This window comes from Anomaloglossus baeobatrachus, chromosome 2, assembly GCF_048569485.1.
Source record: "Anomaloglossus baeobatrachus isolate aAnoBae1 chromosome 2, aAnoBae1.hap1, whole genome shotgun sequence".
Taxonomy (NCBI): Eukaryota; Metazoa; Chordata; class Amphibia; order Anura; family Aromobatidae; genus Anomaloglossus; species Anomaloglossus baeobatrachus.
The window spans coordinates 625,863,526-625,870,527 of record NC_134354.1 but is presented as its reverse complement, the minus strand read 5'-3'; the positions used below and the strand labels follow the sequence as shown (position 1 = coordinate 625,870,527).

Genomic DNA, 7,002 nt, shown 5'->3' with positions numbered 1-7,002 from the left:
AAGTCAAGCCCGTCTGAGCATCCGACTGGTTGTTATGAGTATCGAGCACCGGAGCATGGTAGTGCCCGCTCATCACTGGCTGCCACTTTTCCAGGTGCATATCTGGTGAGCAGACACTGACTGGCAGCAGATGCCCAATGTGAGTGAGTCCTTACCCTCACCACTGGTCATTCACATAAACAATCATTGCCTTTTCCATATGAGGGGCACTAGGTGACTGGGAAATATTGGATGGGTAGCTGATTGTCACTTAATCCTGGCACCTTGTCATATGGGTCGGGCAGGGTGACTACACATGTGGACACATAGCTGTCAGGTGGCACAGTGATGCCAGGCTGACCTTGGCTAATCCGTGTGTGAGCGGTGCCCTCCTGCCTGCAGCAGCTGTGATAGGCGCCTGCCTGCGAGTCCAGCCCAGGCTTTCCTCCTCTCCGGCAGCAGCAGCAGCGGTGGTGGCAGCGGCCCTCCTCCTCCTCCTCCTCCTCCTCCCTGGCTGGCATTGTTTATGAGTGGCTCTCGGTCGTGCTTCCCCATCTGCCGGCACATCTCTCCCTGCTCCCAGGATCCCCGCCACGGGGCGTCAGTCTGCAGCATTCTCAGGGGCCGGGACAAGCTCCTGCCTTCAGGCTGCGAGGACAGGAGGAGGCACAGCACGGCACAAAGGTAGGAGTGACAGCAGCAGCATCCCCTGCCTCCCGCGGTGCCCGCTGCCCTATCCCCGGTGCCACCCGGTCCCCCTCCCTGATAGCCCCCAGAAAGTTTCCCGTGTCCGCAGCTCGCGCCCTTTGTCTTGTCCCCCTGTGACCGGGATAGTTTTCTACTTGGCAAGTGTGTGGAGGTGGGTGCCCAGCTGTCATCTGTGCTGGCCAACACGTGTGGGGCTGAGGACTGGCAGCAGCAGAGGTGGGCACCGTGCCACTGGGGCTCTGTCCTCACTGCTCACACCCACTGGGCTATTGTCTTAGCTGGAGACATCAGTGTCAGTGTTCACACTTTGCTGCCATGGATGGAGCACCCACCTCCATGCCTGCCATCACTCAGATGTGTGACAACTGGAGAGAAAGTGGTCACAGATATTCTTCTGGACTCCTGGCTGCTTACAGAGAACAATAGCTTGTATTCATGACCCCTACAGAGATAAAGGTGTCTAATGTCCAGGTGCCCTCAGGTGCTTTGGCTCTGCCACTGTCAGGGGCTGGAGATGGCTCTATTTGGTGCTGCCATCGGTACAGTGGCCAGGTAGCCGCTTCTGAGCCAAGTGACATCTTCAGCCGGTCACAGTGTGATTGGCATGGACGTCACTGGCATCTTGTCTTTCATCTTGCTGAGGAGCTGTCTGTTCCTCCCCAGTGATGTATGTGCAGCTACAGCCCTTCCTATTAACCTCTTCATACGCCTGCGGCTTCCATCAGCCCCTATGGAATAGCTAACGGATGACATGCAATCTGTGTCCTCCAGTATAGGACATCTGGCTCCTCTCACAAACTTCCCTGGCCGGCATGAAATGATGTGTCCACTTAGGGTGGCCGATCGTGGGGACTGTGGAAAAGTTGTGAGAACTTCCATTGCTGGTTGTTATGGGGCTGAATTTATGTACTGCTGTTATCATCGCAATGGTGACTTAGTCACTGCCTTGTTGAAAATCATGCCACCTCGTATACGCCATAAAATATGCATATCCTGTGTAATGACGCACCATGAATCCCACCTAATTGCCTGTGTGTCTCCGCATTGTTCTCTATTCATATTACCCCTCTAATAGGGTTAGGAATTCTCCGTACACTTGTTCCCTCTGCTAAAAAGGCATTTGCCATCAATCAGTGTGTGCACTATGCAATACCCCACCACTTCACTAACTCTGCCAAAATATAGGACCTATATGTAGGAGACCCAGGGTGGCACCCTGGCACAACTCACCATGGCCACACAAAGTGCCATAGGGGAATTTACAGGCAGGTGAAGGTGCTAAAGGCATTTATCAGGAGTCATCTGTTTTTATATTCTGTATATATATATATATATATATATATATATATATATATATATATATATATATATATATATATATAAAATGTAAGTAAGGAGGCAGCACTCGCATAAATTGCACAAAAACTCTGGATTTTATTAGCCCATGTGGCAACGTCTCAGTCCCTTCACAGAAGCTTTCTTGAGCAAGCCATATATATATCTATACATAATTCTCCCCAAAGGAACAAAATACATTTTATATATAAAATTTGTTTCTTTGGAGGAAATTATGTATAGGTATATATATAGCTTGCCCGAGAAAGCTCCTGTGCGGGGACTGAAACGTCGCCACATGGACTAATAAAATCCAGACTTTTTGTGCAATTTATATGAGTGCTGCCTCCTTACATTTTAATATATATATATATATATATTTATATTTCTTTTTGCTGAAGCACTGCCGACACTACTGAAGATTTTTCTTCGGGCTCACAATGTGGAATATGTGCCTGTAACCCTACAAGTGTTTGGCCACATGGTGTGAGCATCTGCACAGCCCAGAACCTTCACATTGTTGCATATGTTTGTGTTTATGGCAAATCTCTTAAAAGGGTTGGGTACGTTCACGTCTGTGTTGGATGTGCTGTCATATGCAGTCATGATGTCCATCATTTTGTCAGGAAGAACAGGGATTCCTGCTGCGTTAGTCTTCGTGTCAAAGCTATAGATTCTATGATGGAACCGACAGCCCCATAAATAGTCAGTAGAGTCCTTCAAGTGCTGTTAGTTGGTGCAGAAGAGCTGGTCATCAGATTCCTACATTCCCAACCTGGGGTGGATCAATGGCTCTAGGGTATTAGCGCTATGACCATACCCTGCTTTTACTAGGCAGCACAGTGTATACTTGTATACTCATGGGGTCTTTGACGTCATTTGTTTCAGTAGAGGGGGCTTGGTTAGGGAACACTGATATGGTTATTACAAACTGTGTTTGGTGCTATTTTAAATGGATTGGTTATAAGTGTCCTTATGCCAGAGCTGGGTGCTTTCACACTGCGTTCCCCTCCACGTTCAGTGGATCCATCGGGGCTTCTGTCCGAATCCCTCGCAAAACTGGATTTGAAAGTATGCGCTGATGGGGCCACTGACTATAATGGTGCAGACGGAGTCACTAACTATAGGCGGACGCCGTCTACTAGATCTGGGTGTTTCCGCCTCCAATAGGCATATACCCCCGAAAATGGTGCACCACAGAGCACCAGTGATTTCGTCTGCACCATTATAGTCAGCGGCCCCATCAGCACACACGTCCCGTCCGAATCCCATTTTGCAGGGGAATTGGACGGAAGCCTTGATGGGACCACTGAACGGGTAGAGGAACGTAGTATTATATCACCCTAAGGCTACATCTACTCAGCCATTGAACACAGCCATCTTCAATCTCCATTTTTGAAACGGACAGCACCAGACCCAAAGACTTTCATGGACCTATACACATCAGTTTTTATAAACAATGGACCCATTCGTCTGACCCATGAGACTCGGAGCATGTCCTATTCTCATCCGTTATGGGGGTCTGTTAAATTCGGATGACATACAGAAGACATATTTTTCACTTCAGCTCTTCATAAAGCGTTTCATCCGTTTGGAACTGAGACATTTGTAAGCGTCAATGGATAAAAAAAAAGTTCACACATCACACAAAGCTCAATTTATCAAAATCCGATGAGGCACAAACGGAAACAAAGTAGAGACACAACAGATGACGTGAAAGAAATCCGATCTGTTTTACACCGATATGGATGTGTGATTGTCGCCTAATATAACTTTTCTGGAAAGATTACCATGAATATTTTTAGATTGGATGTTACACCTAATATTTTAGTTTATATTTCAGGAGAATAAAAAATCTCTGTTACTAAACCTCTCAATATATTGTAAATGTTTCATATTTTTGCTAGGAAAATTAATATTATTTTGAGGCAGACAGTTTGCCAGCCGCTCCGTCATCCCGAATCGTCAAATGAATCAGATGTGACAGAGCTGCTTCTGTTTTGAATCCATTGCAAACTTTTGCTTAAAACCCAGTGGGGCTCACGTATCAATCTGTGACAGAAAAATGGCTGTGATGGGCATATGGCAGCTGAAATGTGTTCCACTTCTATCAATGGAAGTTGTCAGATTCCCCTCCTTACATATTTCCGAAGCCAGTCAAGTTGTATTGTGATCAAGCTGGTGCCTTCTACTTCTATCACTCCAGTTGTAGATGCCGTCATGTTCAGGAGCATTGCATCAAACATGACACCATTCATATGAGGAACCCAATATAATATATACTGTACATTTTTTTTCTTATTTTTCTTAAGCATCATACACATAGGCTCTATACTGTACTATATATTATTGCATTGACCACAGAGCCCATATATCTCTATAGTACAGAGCCTAAGGGACAGTATGAGCGTCTGTACTGCGGCTCCATTCAGTGTCTATGGGACTGGCGGAAGATGGTCAAATACAGTAAGTTAATGTATAAAATTTAATTAAAGCAGCAGTTTGAATGATCAATGGCTCCTCTATTTCTGTGATCAGTTGGAGTCCAAAATGGAGGAGTCATTGAAGGTATAGATCAACTATCGGGATTGGTCACATTTCAATTGTAATCGGATTCTGGCAAATCTCTATAGTTGACCTTGTGTTATAGACTAAAGGGTGCTTTACACGCTGCGACATCGCTAGCATCCGCCCCCGTCGTTGGTGCGATATGTGGTGATCGCTGCCGTAGCGAACATTATCGCTATGGCAGCGTCACACGCACATACCTGTTCTGCGACGTCGCTGTGCCCGCCGAACAATCCCTCCTTTAAGGGTAAGGTGCGTTCGGCATCACAGCGACGATACAAAACGGCCATCCAATAGCAGAGGAGGGGCGGAGATGAGCGGCCGGAACATCCCGCCCACCACCTTCCTTCCTCATTGCCGGTGGACGCAGGTAAGGAGATGTTTGTCGCTCCTGTGGTGTTACACATAGCGATGCGTGATGCCGCAGGAACGAGGAACAACCTCGCTACGTTTTTTGTTAAATAAGCGACCTCTCATATAGCAATCATTTTTGTCTCTTTTTTGATCGTTTAAGGTCACTCCTGCCTGTCACACTCTGTGATGTCGCTAACGGTGCCGGATGTGCGTCACAAACACCGTGACCCCGACGATATATCGTTAGTGATTTCGCAGCGTGTAAATGGCCCTTAAGGGTGTGCAAATACTTTAGAGCAAAATTGACCTAAAATTGATTTTTACGGTATTGGCTCACTATACCATATGTACAGTCGTCCCTCGCTATATCGCGGTTGTCTTATTGCAGCTTTACTGTATCGCAGATTTTAAAAATAAATGTATAATTCTGTATCGAGAAGTTTTTGCTACATCACAGGATTTTGCGGTGTACTGTACAGTACTGTATTTCATCACCGGATGAATACCATACTGTATACAATGAAAATGCAGCACTGTACGCCACTATTGCTTGTGATTGAAGAGCATATGAAGTGTTTATAAGAGTGTGGGAATTTATAGGAGTGTGGGAAGGGCTTATGAAGCCTTAATAAATATATATAAATAAAATAAATATAACGCCGCTACTTTGCGTATTTTCGCCCATTGTGGGGGTCTCTGGAACGTAACTCCCACAATAGGTGAGGGATCACTGTATACGTGTGAGCCATCTTGGTTATTAAAGGATCAAGCTTTAGTGAGACAGTCCAAAGAATGAACAATAAAACCATTTATGGTAGCTATATTGAGGACCCCTAGAGTCAGTTCTAGAGAACATCTGTACGCTTGGCTCCACATGCACACTTGGCCAGGCAGAGTGTGTGTTTGGGAACGCTGCTCATTATGGACCATGTTATTTGTGGTAGACAGCCTTTCTTATATAATTCTGCATAAAGAGACGAAAATGTCCATTAATAAGTAGGACTGCCCATTGGACTCCTAAGAAGAAAATGATCAAGGATTTAGATAAAAAGTTACAATTTCTACTAAATCTCTTCCAACAACTCTATGTATCAGTCTGCCCTCTGACCTGCGGACCACATGATTTATCATCTCAGTATCAGTTTAATAGAGTAAATACCCCTTTAAGGTCTTGATCTTTTTAATATTTATATACTTTTTTGGGTCATGTATTTTTTAGTACAAAGATAAAGAAAAGAATGTCTGATCTTTCATTAGTGAGTCCTCCAGACTGTCTTCACCAGCACACCCACCTACTGGTCGCCCACTAGACTCCAGTCCTGGTTTGTTGTAACCCGTTTAACATAGAAATGTGGATGCGGCATTTGTCTCAGTACTGGAGTGTTTTTTAAGTGCTGTCAGGTAGATTTTTACTCTTGGCAACTATATAAATGTCTTCTGTTTGGCTCTTCAGGCTTCTCGATGGCTTGTTTATGATTTCCGTGATAGTACACATTCATCTCGCTGCTCGTCATAATCTTTTTCTTCTTCCTTTCAACTGTTTAGAGCATAATTGTCTTTTTCATTGAATTGGGTCATAATAGGATTAAGTTACAACATAATCATTGCTGCTTCAAGTTGAAAAATAGGCATTATTTGATCTAGGCAACATTTATATACTTTTCTTGCAATGAACAACATTATGAAAAGTAGAGTACAGTCAATTGTTTTACCTGGTTCACTTGTTTTCTCCAGTGAGGCACTGCCCACCTTTAAGGATACCCGGGTACACTCCCACTAGAGTATAAAAAATCCGGCCGACTTTTATCAAGAAAAGTAGGACATTTTTTTCCTCACTTGTCATCCGTATGCAATCCGTCTTTATTTCCTCAGCAGCTATTATTTATTTGCAACCATTTGCAGGATCATTTACAGTGTCCTGTGCTAAAAAATGGTAATGTATCCATAAAAACACATCCTAGTGGCATCTGATTTTTTTTTTTTCTTTCACACCCATTGATTTAGATAGCTGAGTCTTATCCAATTTACGCTTCCACTAGGATCATGGTGTTATTTGTA

The 7,002-nt window shown here is 44.5% G+C and overlaps 1 protein-coding gene across 3 annotated transcripts in view; it reads left to right on the top strand.

The window, feature by feature from the left end:
• The first annotated feature begins 492 nt into the window (after positions 1-492).
• The window catches only part of ENOX1 (ecto-NOX disulfide-thiol exchanger 1), an 899,109-nt gene continuing 892,599 nt past the window's right edge, over positions 493-7,002 (top strand). For all 3 annotated transcript variants that reach the window (XM_075336870.1, XM_075336871.1, XM_075336868.1), the window contains exon 1: positions 493-663. The gene's annotated coding sequence lies outside the window, so the exon portion shown is untranslated. The remainder of the gene's footprint in view (positions 664-7,002) is intronic.